The 19,573-nt window shown below is 35.0% G+C and overlaps 2 long non-coding RNA genes across 2 annotated transcripts in view; one reads left to right on the forward strand and one right to left on the reverse strand.

The window, feature by feature from the left end:
- The first annotated feature begins 1,792 nt into the window (after positions 1 to 1,792).
- On the forward strand, positions 1,793 to 2,780 carry LOC128284306 (uncharacterized). Its single transcript, XR_008274698.1, has 2 exons — positions 1,793 to 2,201; positions 2,332 to 2,780. It is a non-coding gene; the product is annotated as an uncharacterized LOC128284306 (long non-coding RNA).
- A 7,466-nt stretch (positions 2,781 to 10,246) lies between these two features.
- Positions 10,247 to 19,573, reverse strand: part of LOC128284317 (uncharacterized) — a 36,719-nt gene continuing 27,392 nt past the window's right edge. The window contains exons 2-3 of the long non-coding RNA XR_008274727.1: positions 11,279 to 11,320; positions 10,247 to 10,389 (exon numbers count right to left, since the gene is read on the reverse strand). This is a non-coding gene — a long non-coding RNA (uncharacterized LOC128284317). The remainder of the gene's footprint in view (positions 10,390 to 11,278; positions 11,321 to 19,573) is intronic.

Genomic DNA, 19,573 nt, shown 5'->3' on the forward strand with positions numbered 1-19,573 from the left:
GGGTGTTACATTGACTTCTTCAAAATCAGTGTATTTTTAAATAAGGCAAGCTCTTGAAAAACTATCATTGCTTGATTCAATCTCTTTTCCAATTATAATCTCGAGATTTGTTCCTTAAAATCTTAAAAAAAAATATAAGTAAATAATTAAGATATGTTAGTCAAATATACTAACGAATAAGGCAAGTTATAATGCCATGCTAGTTTTTCCTCAAGTTGCAAGTAGAATTGTAGTTGCCACTTATAATTGGCACTAATAATTTCTCTCTCTGACATTTTTTTTTTTACCAAAAACCTTGTAGCAAACTTTCTCAAGTAAGGTCAGTAAGAAACTTGAAATAAATGTTAACTCCGTAAATATTACCGGCAATGATTAATGTCATCCAACATCATGCATCATAGAAAGCAAATTTAGTAAACCAAAGATCCAGAGATCCAGTGCAAAAAAAAAAAAAACAACAAGAAGTAAACTAGCAATACCAACACCATCAAGTTCCAGCTTCCCTTCAAACTCAACTTATTCTCTCCCTTTTTTGGGCAGAAGTCTAAAATAGACTCAGGATAGTTTCAACTGGAGAAACATCCTCATAAGTTGAAATTTCATTTATAATAAAACAAAGTAATAAAAGTGTGAGGCATCATGATAGATAGAACAACTAACAACATTCAACATGCAAAAAGAGAACTCTCGCTCATTAGGAACATCACTATACGCTCCCTCAATAAGATATTTCAATAGGGAGTGTGATGGATGCTAACTCTTTTACAGTGTTGTATACAGGAGTCGTAACTCATAGAATAATAAGGATCTTTTCCACAAAAATTGATAAAATATCATGATGTTCGAAATGTCTTCATTCTCATTTTCAGTTGCTACTATGTTAATTGTAACTTCATATTTTACTCAAGCATTAACCAATAATTGCTATGGCAGCTGTATCTAGCATTATCACATTTAATTTTTTTTAACTTTCCTTTATATTTAAGAAAGTATGTTCTCTCAATATTTTAATTAAAATAATCCAATAGGCAACCTCAAATTAGAAAGCATAATAAGCATTATTTAAATTTTTTTATAAAACTATAAAATTCAAGGAGAAATTCTAAAATAAAATAAAAATTCAAAAAAAATCTGAGAAAAGTAGAAAAATATATAATTTTTGTTCTAAAATAGGTTTTAAAATCATTTTTTGAAATTATGAAAATCCATATAACTACTAAAAATGTATATCTAAACACATTCTTTGTAAAAAAAGAAAACATATCCAATAGTTACAGAATTGAATACAAATAACCTACTTTTATCTCTAATTATCATTTAGACTGGATACAAATCAACTAAACTTAACAAAGCCATTGAACTGAATTATAATCCTATCACACTAGTAAAAAATATGTCAAATTTCAGGAAAAAGAAAAGAACAACAAATGAAGGTATAAAAGTGAAACTGGTGGCTGTGAGCAGGTGACTAAAAGCTAAAAGAGAGCTAACCCTAAATCCTTAAATTCAATAACTCAGATGGAAAAAATATGTAATAAATATATTTATGGAAGATTTATTTAAAATTTGAGTGATTTTTTTAAATAAAAGATATGGCGTGCTTTTATTGCTTTTTCCACAAGCAAAATGTTGTGGACGAGAAAATTAAATAGAAATTAGTTGAGTTTAAAATTAAACGGTACGTTTTAGTCTTAAGAATAAACTGATAAAACGGTGCGTAGCATATTAGTTAAACGGGGAGTTTTGTATAACATAAAATGACCACGTCAGCTTCTTGTTATTTTTCGTTTTAAAAGCACGATCGATGGAGGAAAACGGTTATGCATTTTTACTGAATGAAAATTCAGAGTTCTTCTTCTTCTCTGTGTCTCTCTCTTTTTCTCAACTTCTCTGCCTTTTCCCTTCTCTCTCACATTTCTTCTACTTAAAATTCCGGAGCGTATCACAAAAACAAGAAAGAATTGTCTTCTTCGCTCACAACTCCCACGCATACCAGACAAACCCTTCATTTCTCACCGTAGTTTCAGTCATAAGCTCCAATTTGAATCGTCTTCTTTTTCTAGCACTCTTACCAGTACCTCCAGGTCCGTTAGGTGGTTCTGCACGAATCCGGTTCTTCAGCCACCACAGCCCCTTGTATCGCCGAAGCTCCTTCCTTCGCCAACCGAACATCACGCTTTTGAATGAAGCCCTCATTCGCAGTAAGTGAGCCACCCGATTACCTTCCCTTTTAATATGTTGAAATTTAAAGCTCTTAAAACCCATTAAAACCTATTTAGCTTCCCAAATGTAATTACTAACCTATGATCTGCCTATGCATGGCATTCTAAGCTTTGAAATAATTACCAGTGAGTCTCCTTCAACCTCAACTTTCCGAAAACCCATCTCTTGAGGCGAATCGAACGGCCTGTACTGCTGCCACGGCTTCCGCCGCCTCCACAGACGATCTATTCCTGTTCCAATTACATACCACACCCATTATCAAGCGATTGTTGTTTCTAATAATTATGCCTGAACTTGATGCCTCCAGATCTTTGTAAAAATCTCATCGAAGTTCAGTTTGAACCATGGATCGGAGGTTGTCACATCTCTGTTTCAGTAGTCACAGTTCTCGGTTGAGTGGCCTCCAATGCTTCCAATTCTCTAATATACCCCATAAAAAAGGTACATAACTCACTCGTTGAATGTCTTTTGCCTTCATGCAACAGTTTATTTCTCGATAGCCATAATGCCCAAATTGCAATAATAATAAGTACCTATTGTTGGGTATTCTTGGTAAATAGATGTTTAAGCCATTGAAGTAACGACTCTCTTGTCTGACTTGGATTCCAATTGATATCCAGTTGCTTCCACACTTGTATGGCATAGGGACAGTCTCGACAAGCATGAGAACTAGTCTCTACCACCTCTCCACATTACAAACAGACTGCATCACTAACTAGCCTTTTAATATGCAAATTAGATTTAGTAGGTAAATAGTGTAGAGATCTAATTTTATTCGGCCCAATAAAAAATAAACAAATAAATGAAAAATAAATAAAAAGTCCATTAATATGAAAGTCCATTTACAAATATAAAAGCCCAATGGCCCACTATCTTAAACTAATAGGAAACCCTAGCTCCCCTAAAGTCTCCAACCACCGCTCCCCACGCCATATCAGCAGGCATATCATCTGAGGCCTGACACCTTCTCTGCCACCATTGCACCAAAATGGTAAGGGGCGTGTCTCCCCATTATCGTTGACTTTGGCCCTTTTGCCACCACCACCATGCCACTTGTAAAAAAAAGGACAAGACACAGAGAGCAGAAGCAGGAATAGAGGAAATAGAGAAATAGAAAACAAAAAGTAAAAAAACAAAAATATTTGTAATATTCGGCTATAAAGCCCGAATACTTTGTAACTTTCGATTCAGAGGTTGAAATAGAAAAAAAAAAGGGAAAGAACCAAAAAAGAGAAAATGTATTTTTTTTTTAATTTCTACAAAGAAAAGAAATAAAAATTTAAACTTTCGTTTTACTTTGCTTCGTCGTTGTCGTAAGTGGCCTCCTCTGGCGTTGAAAGGGCCTTCGAGTTCCTTGGGATTCATTCAAGGTTTCGTCAAAAGGGAATGAAACAGAAGAGTTTTTGGTTTATTTTGTTGAGTTTAATCGGATTTTTAGGGATTTCGACCCCAGATCCGTGTTCTACACGAAAAAGGGTTCAAAATGGGATTTTTTTTAAACTCCAGCCACTGGAGGCGACGGTCTCCGTTGCCGATGATCGGTGGCCACGGTGGAGACTCGCCGGCTCCAAGGTCGAATAGGGAGAGACCTCAAAGAAAAAAAAGAGAGAGGGAGTGGTTTTTTAAAAAAAAAAACTGATGCAAATGAATTTTTTAACAATCCTTTTTTACTTATATAACCCCCCAAAACGGTGTCGCTTTGTGCTTGGCTTCAAAAGCCCAAAACGACGTCGTTTTAAGGACCAACCTGATGACCTGATTCAGATCTATCCAAGATCCGCGTGTTTTCAAGGGGAGAGTCTAATTTCTTTTTTGGTCTTTTCGATTTTTTGTCCCTTTTTAATTTTGTCCTATTCCTTTTATTTTTTTAAATTTTTATCCCATAATTTTAATTTCCTTGCAAATCGGTCCTTTGACCCACTGTTGAGCTAAGGAAATGACATAGGGCTGGGATAATTTCACTTTGAGTCCCTGTATTTGTCTATTTTATTTTAATTTGATCTTTTATGTTCTGCTTTTGTTTTTTTTTTAATTTATACTTTAAATTTTATTGCACTTTCAGTTCAGTCCCCCGTTTATTTTATTTCGCCTCTTTACTTACTATTTCATTTATTTTAGCACTTGAAATTTATGTTATTTATATTTCTTTTTTACCATGCATTTTTATTTTTATCCTTGTTATTATTTTTATTATTATTTATATTGGTATTATGGTAGTAACTATAACATGACTATTGCTATTATTATTATGAATTGATGTTCTTATTACTATTATAGTTGCATTATTATTATTTACTAGCATGATATTTTTTTATTTTTATTTATTCTTCTAATATCATCATTTCATTTTTTTTACCCACATGGTTATTGTATTTTATTTTGCTATCACCATACCATGTATCATGTTTAAATATATTCATCCACTTTCATACTATGCCCAAATAAATTAATTTCATATCACTTTCAATGTTATATTAGTTTTTACCCGACGCATAGGAAATAATTAAAACTGAGATTTAGGGATTCGAGAAGTTGTGCCCTAACTTACGGGGTTCAATTTTCTCTTTGAACCTAAATAATCGAATATCCTTTTTAAAATTCAAGATGCATAGGATTTAGGTAATAATCAAACGACGAGCATTCTTGCTTTCGGAAATTCGAGATATCGTGCCCTAACTTGCTGGGCATGATCTTTTCTTTTCGATTAACTCAAAATAAAGCCATTTTCACAAAATTTAATTTAGATAGCTATATTTTAATCGAATAACATCATGCAAAGAGGGATCATATTTTAAATTCTCTTTAAATTTTCAATTTACGACACTAAGACATCAAGTAATCAACTAGGTACCAAATTTGGGCGTTATGACGGTGCTAATCCTTCCTCATATGTAACCGACTCTCGAACCCACTTATTGGATTTTGTAAATCGAAAATTACCGTTTTAATAAAATTTTTATTGAAATGATTAACTTTCAAGGTGATTTGATCATACCTAATAAAAAGGATCGGTGGCGACTTCATTTTCGTTTTTTAAAATAAAAAGTCGATTTCCGAAAAAAGTTTCGACAAATAGTTCTGTACAAATCATCAAGTAGTAATTTTCATTTTATTTGGCACTTTTGCTTGCCATAGTTGTTTGTAAAAAGTCCTTGTATGTAACACCCCTAACTCGTCTCCGTCGTCTTTTTAGGGTTACAGAGTATTACCATACATCAAAAATATTTAAACATCATAACATTCAATAATTTAAATATATCATAAACCATTCAATCACATACATTTTGTCCCTAAATTGAGCCATTGAGGTCCTAAAAATATCTTTTAAGCAGTTCGAGACTATATTGAAGCAAAACAAAAAGTTTAGGAAAAAGTAACAAAAATTAGAAACAAGGGTCACATGACCATGTGCCAGGTCGTGTGACATAGCCCCAGGCCTTGTAACTTTTGAACAAGGGACACATGGCCGTATCCTAGCTCGAGTCCTCACTCGTGTAACTCACTGAATAGGCCCACATAGCCATGTAACTCTCTAAGTTGCCCCACACGCCTGTGTGTCAGACCGTGTGCTAAGCTGTGTAACTCACTAATTTGAACCCTAAGAAATTCTCAAATGACACACGGCCGTGTGACAGCCTGTGTCCCAGGCCGTGTGAACCTAAATTTTACCTAAAATCAAACCATTTCAAAATCATTTCATGCATAACTATTTAAACAATTTGTGCACACATTCAAGGGTTCAAAGACCATTCAAACTTGCATAAACATACCATTTCAAGCATCCTAATTTACCTAACCAATATGTCATCCAAAGGCACCACAAATATACCAAAACATAACATGCTAACATAATTCAACATTACCTTTTTTCAATCATTATAACTTAGTTCAATTACTTACCAAAATATACCACAAATTGACCATTATCAAACCATTCTAAACATACCATAAAGAGCATTATAAAAATGCACAATAAGGTAACCAAAATGACATAATTTGATAAGGCATCAAATGGTACCAAACCAAAATAACTTTCAAAACTTATACATGCCAAAACACCATTAACACCTTCACCAAAAATACCATTACAAAATATCCTATACATACCATTATAAACCTTGGCCAAAATGCTTAAAAACTACTGAAAAGACTTCTGGATAGTGTGATAGATCTCCGATGAGTTTTCAAAACGTTCGAGCTTTCGATAATCTATAAAACAAAGGAAAGAAACTATGTAAGCAACGAGTGTTTAGTAAGCTCGTATAAACCTTAAACATAACTTACCACTTCTATAATACAATTCATAGAATAAGTATAAACCAAACCAATGCCATAAGTTTAGTATGAGTCTATACAACATCACCAATTCACAAGTTAGTATGTCTATCCATAACATAAATAAAATGAACCTTAAGATCAATGGCGAATCTAGAAGGGGTTGGCATCGGCCCCCCCTAAAATTTAAAATTGTTATTTAAGCTCTTAAATTTTTTTAAAAATTTTAAATTAGTAAAGGTAAAATTGTACTTTGACCCTCCTAAAATTATAAAAATTCGATTTAATCCTTTAAAAATTATAAAGATATAGACTATAAAAAATTAAAATTTCATTCAACCCCCCTAAAAGATTGTTCTGGCTTCACCCCTGCATAAGATATGTAAATTTCCATAAGTACAACATCATTTAGTTCATAAATCCTTTCATTAAGTCATGATTTGATCCATTTACATACTTACCATTTCATTTCCTTTTCTTGTCCGTTGAACCATTAGAATTACATCAGATACTCGGGAAAGCTCACCCGAAGTGTACCTTTACATATAACGTAACCGTTCTTTTAAATCAATGCTCACACGAGCTGTGAAATGGGTTTGCTCACACGAGCTGTGGGTCGAAATGTAAGCTATACAATGCTGCTCACACGAGCTATAGAGAATTCGCAACAAATGTAGGACCTCAGCCATTGGTAGGACATTCAAGACTAGCACCCGAAACATGAAATCCCTAATGACATGTCATTTGTATACTAAGAATTCCTAAGGTTCAATCGGGACTCGATATCCTTCAATTCATCATACATTGTTATATATTGATTCATTTACATCAAAACAACATAATAAACATTTAATTTAAACAACATAATAAACATTTAATTTAAACAACATTTAAGCAAAACAATATAATTGTAACACCCCTATAACCCGTATCCGTCGCCGGAGTGGGTTATGAAGAGTTACCAATCCAAAACACTACATTTGTACATTTACATTTACATAAGTTCATTAGCAATTATATGCATAGCCAAACACAATCAAAGATCGAAATTTAGACTTATACCGACATTCAAAAGTTACCATATTCACATGGCTTATATACAACAACATCTCAAAATATCATTCACTTAAGTCTATTCTATACATGCCATACGAATTCCAAAACATAATAGTACCAAAACGATAGATAGTGTGATGAGTTGCTGATGATCCCCGAGCAAGTGGCTGGAGTCAATGATCTATAAAACAAAGAAACATAACAAACGGAGTAAGCTTTTATAAGCTTAGTAAGTTTTAAGCAATGCAAACAAATATACTCAATTATAAATCGATCATTCAATTTATCAAATAACATTTTCTAAGTATATTTCCATGTGGCCGAATATACACCAGTACATATTGTACATTTAGCATTTTTTATTTTACTTGAATCTGAACTCATATAACATAGGTAAATCAAATACCATCACATAATTTCACATCTTGACCGGACGTATCATGATCATATATATAGTCATAACTCTTATTCACATATGCATCACAGTATACACTTATGGTTCATTTCAAATCAAACTCACATATAAGTGCATGATACGTACCTGGGCAACTTAATGTAATGAATGTATTCAATTGTCATTCTATCACGAAGCATCATAGTCTTAGACTGTTATCAAATCACCGGCAATTAGCCTACTAGGTTTTAAACCCGAATTCATCACCTTCACGAAGCCTGCTAGACTTTAAGTTTGAATTCATTCACCTGCATTTCGCCTGCTAGGCTCGAAGCCCAATATTATTTCACCGGCATTATAGCCTGCTAGGCTCGAGGCCCGATATTATTTCACTGGCATTATAGCCTGCTCGGCTCGAAGCCCGATATTATTTCACAGGCATTATAGCCTGCTAGGCTTGAAGCCCGATATTATTTCACCAAGTTTCATGCATATCAAATCATATGTTACTTGATTTCACATAGCACAAACACACTAATAGTTTATTTCTTCCATTCGAATAAATGCACATATCACACACCTTATCATCATGTCATAATTCTCTTATTATACATTTTTCATATTACATTCGATTATAAACTATGTTTGATTACTCAAAACTTACCTCGAATATTTTCAACAGTCGCGGATCGGCTATTCAGTTACTTTAGCTTTTCCCTTATCTAAATTTGCCCCTCTATGCTCTTGAGCTAAAATCAACAAATTTAACTTCTCAATCAAACACATATGTACGGCAACCATATACATTTCAAAAGCTAATTCATTCGCATCATTTGTCCACTTAAGTCTATCACCATTTCATTTTCAAATTCATGTACTTTGTAATTCACATTCGAACACTCAATTATACCTTAACTTATCCATTTCTTTCATTTAAACAACCTACATAACTCATTCATTCATGAACACATTCGGCACTATGCATCTTTACAAATATTTCATTTAAACAATTTTGGCCACCTTAAAATCAATTCATGCACTCACAATTTAAATAGATTCACTACTCCACAATCGGTCAATTAATTATACAATTAACCATAGCCGAATACCAATCAAGTAGATATTTGTTCACATTTCTTTAACACATATTTATCAACTAGTCTATGTATTAGCTTTTAGCATATTCGGTCATTAGAGCAACCTATTTAATTTTCATGCATTCTTTTCTAAGGTTACCAAGACTATCCTATGATTGAATATATACATCACCTTTCATAATACACGAAATTCCTATTAAAACTCTCATACATATACATTTGGCCTAATATACTTCACAACTATACCCCTAGGCTGAATATTCACAAAGTTCTCAAAACATAATTTACTCAACTTCCATGCCAAGTTATCTAAATAGACCATCTATACATAAGTACCAATCCTTAAATTTAATTTATAACTATCTAAATCATTTAAAACATCCAACACCAAATTTTCTTTGCATTTCATACTATAGTCGAATGCCCATTCCAAGCAATTGAGCTACACATAGTTCAAATTTCAAAATTTAAACTTATAAACTTACAATCACATGGATTTTAACATTATAGTCCATCAAACTTTCATTCATCAATTTCTATCATCAAATACAATTTTTTTTTTTTGCAATTTCCTATCATGACCGAATGCACAATTAACCAACATTTAACAAATTAATTCATGGGTTTAAAGTAGAACCAAGAGAGAAACTCAAAAACATGAATTTTCAACCAAACTACCATGAACTTACCTTGAATTTATCTCCCCAAATAACTGAATATTCAAGATGTAGCACCCCAAACCCGGCCCAGAAGTTATGGCCGGATCCGGCATGCCACATCAAAAACATAAAAAAAAAATTCATTCTAAGTCCAGAAAATCGTACTTGATGTTCAAAAGATTAATTCATTAAGGGTTAAAGTGAATGGAAGCTGTGCACCAGGTAGGAAACCGGAAAAGAGGAGGTGAGTCCATCGGACTGCTTAAGTACCAAACTCCCTTCGGATCCAATCCTAGACATGCAAACCACCATTGCCATACCTTAACGTCATGTATATTTCTAGGAAACCGATTTGATTAAGTCCTTTTTAGGAAAAGTGATTAACTTTGGAAAATATCTTCATTGCGGAAGCTTTGCTTGTTTTTGTGTTATTTTGAAAACAATTACTGTTTTTGAAAACGCGCTTAAAGCTATCCAATTTCAACAAATAAATATAAATATTACCTATCTTAATAAAACATATAAAACCATCAAAATAAATAAGCGGCCTTATTACATTTAAAAGCCCAAAACCTCAAACGTAATTAAAAGGATGTCCAGTTCACCAGAAGAAAATCAAACTTTCAGAACGGGTGGCCACTTCAAATTCTCTTACAGCTCCAAGCCCACTATAGTTGGGGATTTCCTGCGTGGATGAAAATAAAAGGGGTGAGTTTGGGGAAACTCAGAGTGTAAGGAAAACCCATTCAAAGTCCAAGTCAGCTCAAGCCCATTGGGCCTAAGCCCATTCAGGTAACAGTGGTACTGGGCCAGAGCCCTTTTCAGATTACAATAAACTAGGCCTTAACCCCTTATTCAGATAACAGTAGGGCCCATAGGCCCATTTCAAAATACATGCAACATCAGTAAACATATGCAAGCCCATTTGGGGAGACTACTCAACCCACCAACCACTACACTCCACCCGTACCAGCCATACACTCCATGTGGGGAATAGCTCAACCCACCCAAATTTAACACTCCACGATTGCTTGCCTTGCTTGCTCGATTATCAAAGAAATTGAGGCAAAGCCTCCAAGACGTGGACAAGCCACTTTCAGACTTCCTCCGTCAATATCCCAGTCCCATGCATCGATAATAACATCATGGCATGCAATAAATAACAACAATCAAACATGCATTTAGGTCAATTTAACCTTAGGGGTATTTGGTAATTTATCTCTTAGGGGTAAAACGTAAATTTTTCACTTTTAAAGGTATTTCAGAATTTATCTATTTTAGGGTTTTCAATCATATTCCTACTTTTCACGTACTAACGTAATCACATACCGAGGGTTCTTATCTAATTGGGCCTGTTGGCCCATCATTCCAATTTTGGCCCATTAAGCCCAAAAATATCGAGGGCACGTAAATCATGCACTTTGCGGTCCAAACATTGCAGCTTACCAAAAACATTAATAGATTTACCTCACGAGCATTCGCACACTCGAAAATCTACAAAATACCGGTTTTCGGCATTTCGGCTTTTCGACTTTTGCCGATCTAGACTAAGAAAGAGGGTGTTAGTTACACACCTGTTTGCGACGATATGCTGACGAGATCCACATACGAACCGCCTACAATTGGATTACTAACACGTTAATCTAACTATTCAAATACAAACTACGTATTAACCCCTTACAATATTCGGTCAACCACACCTACAGATCATAGTAAGCTTATAAGAAATCAATAAGCAACTCATTAACAAATTTTTGTCAATGTTTACCACATAATCATAATTTCACTGCAATCTGTCTTCCTGAGCAACAGTCACTAAATTATTTATAACTGGAGCTACGAAACTCCAAATCAACTTCCGTTAATTTTCCCTAAAAATAGACTCATATATCTTCTATCCATAAAATTTTCAGAATTTTTGGTCTAGCCAATCAATACCAGATTTTTCTCAAAGTTTCCCATGTTTCACTGTTTGACTAATCTGACCACTCTTCATTACGAATCAAATTTCTCATTGTACAGAACTCAAAATATGTTGTCGTTTATTTCATTTGAAACTAGACTCATTAAGCTTTAATTACATAATTTATTCAGCTTCTAATTCATCTCCCACAATTTATGGTGATTTTCCAAAATCACGTTACTGCTGCTGTCCCAAGCAGATTTATTACCAAATCACTCTTTCATACACCTATCTTGCATGCATGTTATTTAAACATGTATATCACCAATCAATCATCACATATCTATGATTTTACTTAAGTATAATCTCCATTTCATCATTTTAAAGCACAACATGTTAGCTGATTTTTCCTTTAACATCTAAGGCACATGCATGCTCATTTGTTTGGCTCAACTTCACCTATCTTCTATTTTTCATCAAAAGAACATGAAACAACAACCATTTCCTTCATTTTAATTCATGACTAAATGCTCACAACACAACTAAAAATCAAAATATACTTCAAGAGTTAAGGTAGAATCAAGAAGAACTCATGAACCTCAAAATAGAAGCAAGGTACCAAGAACTTACCTTCAATTTTCCTCCTCCTAATGACCGAATACTCAAGAGCTTTCTCCCTCCTTTCTCTTCTCTAACTTTCAGCTATGATGAACAAAGATGGACAAAACTTTGTTCTTTTCACCCTTTTTCTTTTAATAAAACTTCATATTTCATCCATTTAATTCTTTAATACAAAAGACATGATATTCTTATCATGAAACATTTACCTAACCCATTATCATGAAACATTTACCTAACCCATTATCATGGAACATTTACCTAACCTATTATCATGGAACATTTACCTAACCTATTATCATGAAACATTTACCTAACCTATTATCAATTTGTATCAATTTGTACCATAAATTATGGATATCAAGTGTACATTTTGTCTACAACAACATGATGGTTAGCCACTTCATGTAAAATGGGAGGTTTGTCATGCAAATCCTCCTATTTTGCACTCCTATTTATTTGGCCATTTCAATTTAGCCTATAGCATTTTCAAACATTTTCACGTAGGTCCTATTTCATAATTTCACCCCTTTTTTTCTTATGGAACAAAAATTAACTAAAATTGTCGGGTTCTATCTTAAGCTTAGGCTTTCTAGAGGCCCACTAACATAATTAAACCTATGCCAACATTCACAAGATTCCCGAAAATTGGGGCGTTACAACTCTACCCTCCTTAAAGAAATTTCGTCCTCGAAATTTACCTAATCCAAACAGATAAGGGTATTGTTGTTGTATCGTCTCTTCTGGCTCCCAAACTCAGAAGTTTTCCCCTTCCTTAACTTGTTAAAAACGAGCGACCAAAGACTCATCGTTCAACTATTTTTCCTTAATCTGATCCACCCAGGTTGGCCTCACTTGCAACTCAGCCAAGAGACTTCCATCATCATATGACTCTCGACGAGCAAACATTGCTCTCGGATCGCCTGACTCTACGACTTAAAGCATCGGCTACCACATTAGCCTTACCTAGGTGATACTCGATCGAACAGTCATAATCCTTAAGGAACTCAATCCATCTCCTTTGCCTAAGGTTCAGCTCCTTCTGAGTCAACAAATACTTAAGACTCTTATGGTCAGTGTATATAATACACCTTTCTCCGTACAAGTAATGTCTTCAAATCTTAAGTGCAAATATCACTGCTGCCAACTCTAAATCATGAGTCAAATAGTTTCCCTCATGAGGCTTAAGCTATCGTGATGCATATGCAACCACCTTACCCTCTTGCATTAACACGCAGCCTAAACGTACGTGTGATGCGTCACTGTACATAGTAAAATCCTTCCCAGACTCCGGTTGAATTAACACAGGTGCTTCAGTCAGAACTTTCTTCAACTTCTCAAAAGCTTCTTGCTACTTCTTAGTCTATACAAATGGTACTCCTTTCCTTATGAGTTTTGTCAGAGGTGCTGCCATCACAGAAAAACCTTCCACAAACCTTCTGTAGTATCCTGCCAGTCCTAGAAAACTCCGTATTTCTAACACTGACCTAGGCGGCTTCCACTCCAAAATCACTTCAATTTTCCGAGGGTCCACCTTAATCCCCTCAACAGAGACCACATGTCCTAAGAAAGTTACCTCCCTTAACCAAAATTCACACTTGCTGAACTTCGCAAAGAGTTCCTTCTCCCTTAACACTCGCAGCACTATACGGAGATGCTCATCATGTTTCGTTTCAGTTTCAGAATATACCAGGATATCGTCAATAAAGACGACTACGAACTGATCCAAAAATGGTTGGAACACACGATTCATCAGATCCATAAACGCTGCAGGGGCGTTCGTCAGTCTAAATGGCATACTCGTAATGACCATACCGAGTTCTGAATGCCGTCTTATGGATATCTGTCTCCTTGAATCTTAACTGATGATATCCAGATCGAAGGTCGATCTTGGAAAATACAGAAGCTCCTCTAAGCTGGACGAACAGATCGTCAATCCTTGGCAGTGGATACTTATTTTTAATCGTCAGTTTGTTAAACTGGCGATAATCAATGCTCATCCGCATCGTACCATCCTTCTTTTTCACGAATAGCACTGGTGCTCTCCATGGAGACACGCTTGGCCTAATGAAGCCCCTATCCAACAACTCTTGAATTTGAGCCTTTAACTCCACTAACTCCTTTGGTGCCATCCTATACGGTGCGATGGACACAGGCGCCGTTCCAGGCAACAAATCTATTCCAAACTCAACTTCTCGGTTCGAAGGCAATCCTGGAAGCTCCTCCGGAAAAACATCTTGGAACTCCTTTACGGTCCTAACCTTATCCACTGTCAGTCCCTCCTTTTCCGACTGACTTACAAATACCAATTAGGCCTCACAACCTTTTTTAATCCACTTTTCGGCTCTTAATGCCGACACCACATTGAACAAATAATCCCTTCTCTCACCTATCACCATAACCTCCTCATCATTTGTAGTTCTTAACACCATTCGTTTAGAAGCACAATCCAGAGTCGCCTTATGCTTAACAAGCTAGCCCATTCCCAAAATGAGATCAAACTCTCCGAACGGTAACTCCATCAGATCTCCAGGGAAAATCCTACCTTGAGTTTCTAAGGGTACATCCCTATACAGTTTGTCTACCCTAACTGAATGACCCAAGGGACTTAGTACAGATACCCCACTCACAATCTCCTCGAGCAGCGGTCCAAGTCGTCCATAATCCATTCTGTGGCCTCCAACCAATATTCCGCCATATTCGGGGCTATACCAGACACGCCCTTAAAGATTTCCGTTTCGTTAGTCCCGAAGTCATTCAGAAATTGATCCCTGAATTTCGTTGCCCGAACTTACTCCGGCAACCCTTTCCAGAACATGAAGCATTGCCTGTGACAAGGCATCATCCTCGGCGGCCCTATCATACGGCCCATTCTCATCCGTCGGTGGTGGTCGTGCTACTCCAAAGGGTATGTGTTCGAAGACGAAGATCCACTCGAGCACTTCCTCGGCTCCGTCTATGGACTCTTGTACTCATATCGTATTATCTTGATTACGAATTTTTATGCATCAATTAATATTCCAGTGTTTATTTCAGATGTTTTATGAATCAGACAGTAGTTCAGAGTTTGTTTTCACAGAATCAAGTCTAGCTACGCTTTCAATCTCTTATCGATTTTCCTATGGTTTCAGTATCATCCTATCTAGAGTGTCCTAGTAGGGTTTCATGCAGACAGATAATTCAGGAAAATATTGAAAAAATTCGAATACTTACAGACTTGAGCCGGAGATTCGGAATGCCACCTTCTAAAGATCTAAATTTTGAAAATCGAGTTTTTCACATTCTTTATAAAATTTTTGCTTTCGAAAATCTTTGTTTTTGTAACCCATTCCATAGCCGAGTTGTTGCAACTTAGGCTCTGATACCACTAAATGTATCACCCCAAACCCGGCCCAGAAGTTATGGCCGGATCCGGCATGCCACATCAAAAACATAAAAAAAAAATTCATTCTAAGTCCAGAAAATCGTACTTGATGTTCAAAAGATTAATTCATTAAGGGTTAAAGTGAATGGAAGTCATGCACCGTAGGAAACCGAAAAAGAGGAGGTGAGTCCATCGGACTGCTTAAGTACCAAACTCCCTTCGGATCCAATCCTAGACATGCAAACCACCATTGCCATACCTTAACGTCATGTATATTTCTAGGAAACCGATTTGATTAAGTCCTTTTTAGGAAAAGTGATTAACTTTGGAAAATATCTTCATTATGGAAGCTTTGCTTGTTTTGTGTTATTTTGAAAACAATTCTTGTTTTTGAAAACGCTACTTAAAGCTATCCAATTTCAACAAATCAAATATAAATATTACCTATCTTAATAAAACATATAAAACCATCAAAATAAATAAGCGGCCTTATTACATTTAAAAGCCCAAAACCTCAAACGTAATTAAAAGGATGTCCAGTTCACGAGAAGAAAATCAAACTTTCAGAACGGGTGGCCACTTCAAATTCTCTCACAGCTCCAAGCCCACTATAGTTGGGGATTTCCTGCGTGGATGAAAATAAAAGGGTGAGTTTGGGGAAACTCAGTGTAAGGAAAACCCATTCAAAGTCCAAGTCACTCAAGCCCATTGGGCCTAAGCCCATTCAGTAATATGGTGGTGGGCGAGAGCCCTTTTCAGATTACAATAAACTAGGCCTTAGCCCTTATTCAGATAATGAGGGGCCCATAGGCCCATTTCAAAATACATGCAACATCAAGAAACATATGCAAGCCCATTTGGGGAGACTACTCAACCCACCAACCACTACACTCCACCCGTACCAGCCATACACTCCATGTGGGAATAGCTCAACCCACCCAAATTTAACACTCCACAGCTTGCTACCTTTGCTCTCGATTATCAAAGAATTGAGGCAAAGCCTCCAAGACGTGGACAAGCCACTTTCAGTACTTCCTCCGTCAATATCCCAGTCCCATGCATCGATAATAACATCATGGCATGCAATAAATAACAACGATCAAACATGCATTTAGGTCAATTTAACCTTAGGGGTATTTCTAATTTATCTCTTAGGGGTAAAAGCGTAAATTTTCACTTTTAAAGGTATTTCAGTAATTTATCTATTTTAGGGTTTTTCAATCATATTCCTACTTTTCACGTACTAACGTAATCACATACCGAGGGTTCTTACCTAATTGGGCCCATGGCCCATCATTCCAATTTTGGCCCATTAAGCCCAAAAATATCGAGGGCACGTAAATCATGCACTTTGCGGTCCAAACATTGCAGCTTACCAAAAACATTAATAGATTTACCTCACGAGCATTCGCACACACTCGAAAATCTACAAAATACCGGTTTTCGCATTTCGCTTTTCGACTTTTGCCGATCTAGACTAAGAAAGAGGGTGTTAGTTACACACTGCTTTTGCGATATATCTTGTGAGATCCACATACGAACCGCCTACAATTGGATTACTAACACGTTAATCTAACTATTCAAATACAAACTACGATTAACCCCTTACAATATTCGGTCAACCACACCTACAGATCATAGTAAGCTTATAAGAAATCAATAAGCAACTCATTAACAAATTTTTGTCAATGTTTACCACATAATCATAATTTCACTGCAATCTGTCTTCCTGAGCAACAGTCACTAAATTATTTATAACTGAGCTACGAAACTCCAAATCAACTTCCGTTAATTTTCCCTAAAATAGACTCATATATCTTCTATCCATAAAATTTTCAGAATTTTGGTCTAGCCAATCAATACCAGATTTTTCTCAAAGTTTCCCATGTTTCACTGTTTGACTAATCTGACCACTCTTCATTACGAATCAAATTTCTCATTGTACAGAACTCAAAATATGTTGTCGTTTATTTCATTTGAAACTAGACTCATTAAGCTTTAATTACATAATTTATTCAGCTTCTAATTCATCTCCCACAATTTATGGTGATTTTCCAAAATCACGTTACTGCTGCTGTCCCAAGCAGATTTATTACCAAATCACTCTTTCATACACCTATCTTGCATGCATGTTATTTAAACATGTATATCACCAATCAATCATCACATATCTATGATTTTACTTAAGTATAATCTCCATTTCATCATTTTAAAGCACAACATGTTAGCTGATTTTTCCTTTAACATCTAAGGCACATGCATGCTCATTTGTTTGGCTCAACTTCACCTATCTTCCATTTTCATCAAAAGAACATGAAACAACAACCATTTCCTTCATTTTAATTCATGACTAAATGCTCACAACACAACTAAAAATCAAAATATACTTCAAGAGTTAAGGTAGAATCAAGAAGAACTCATGAACCTCAAAATAGAAGCAAGGTACCAAGAACTTACCTTCAATTTTCCTCCTCCTAATGACCGAATACTCAAGAGCTTTCTCCCTCCTTTCTCTTCTCTAACTTTCAGCTATGATGAACAAAGATGGACAAAACTTTGTTCTTTTCACCCCTTTTCTTTTAATAAAACTTCATATTTCATCCATTTAATTCTTTAATACAAAAGACATGATATTCTTATCATGAAACATTTACCTAACCCATTATCATGAAACATTTACCTAACCCATTATCATGGAACATTTACCTAACCTATTATCATGGAACATTTACCTAACCTATTATCATGAAACATTTACCTAACCTATTATCAATTTGTATCAATTTGTACCATAAATTATGGATATCAAGTGTACATTTTGTCTACAACAACATGATGGTTAGCCACTTCATGTAAAATGGGAGGTTTGTCATGCAAATCCTCCTTTTGCACTCCTATTTATTTGGCCATTTCAATTTAGCCTATAGCATTTTCAAACATTTTCACGTAGGTCCTATTTCATAATTTCACCCCTTTTTTTCTTATGGAACAAAAATTAACTAAAATTGTCGGGTTCTATCTTAAGCTTAGGCTTTCTAGAGGCCCACTAACATAATTAAACCTATGCCAACATTCACAGGATTCCCGAAAATTAGGGCGTTACACAAGAGCTTCTCTTCTTCTTTTTTTTTTCTTTAGTTTTGGCTAAGTGATAAAAATAACGCTCAACTTTGTTTTTATCACCTCATTTTATGTTATAAAATAACATATATTATTTTATACCATAATTTAATTTTATAATTTATTATTATATAAAGCACATGATGCATTAAACCAACCCCACTACCGTACACTTAAATAAAGTGGTAAAATAGACATGCAAATCCTCTACTTTAATAATTTACAAAATTAATCACTTGGACATTCACCTACCACATTTTCAAAGATTCTCAAACAAGTCCTTTTTAGCTAATTCCACATTCAAATGACAAAATTAAGACACGATACTTTCACACATGAAACTTCACATATAATAAACATAGAAAAGAGCATTTAAAATAATTTTGTGGTCCCAAAACCACTTTTCGACTAGGGTCAAATTAGGGCTGTCACAATAATAAACATTTAATTTAAACAAAATTTACTGTTCATACGAGCTTACCTCGATAATTAGGGGCGTAGTAGGTAGATCGAACTAATCTAAAGCTTTAGCTCTTTCTCAATCTAAGTCCAAACGTGGTTTATCTTGATTTAAATAAATAATTTTAATCAATTAAGTAATTCTAGAATTCAATTTAATCCATAGTTCATATTAATGCAAAATTGCCAATTTACCCTTAACATTGTAACTTTTCACAATTTAGTCCTTAAGCTCATAACTTAAAGTCTAGCCATTTAAACCTAAATTCATGTTAACCATAGATGAAAGAGACCTTGATACAACCCATATTTACCATCATCTCACAAAAAAAAAACTATAAATTTATACCTTTAACAATTTAATCCCTAATTCCAAAATTCATCAAAAATCACTTAACAAAACTT

This window comes from Gossypium arboreum, chromosome 11 (genome assembly GCF_025698485.1).
Source record: "Gossypium arboreum isolate Shixiya-1 chromosome 11, ASM2569848v2, whole genome shotgun sequence".
Lineage (NCBI taxonomy): Eukaryota > Viridiplantae > Streptophyta > Magnoliopsida > Malvales > Malvaceae > Gossypium > Gossypium arboreum.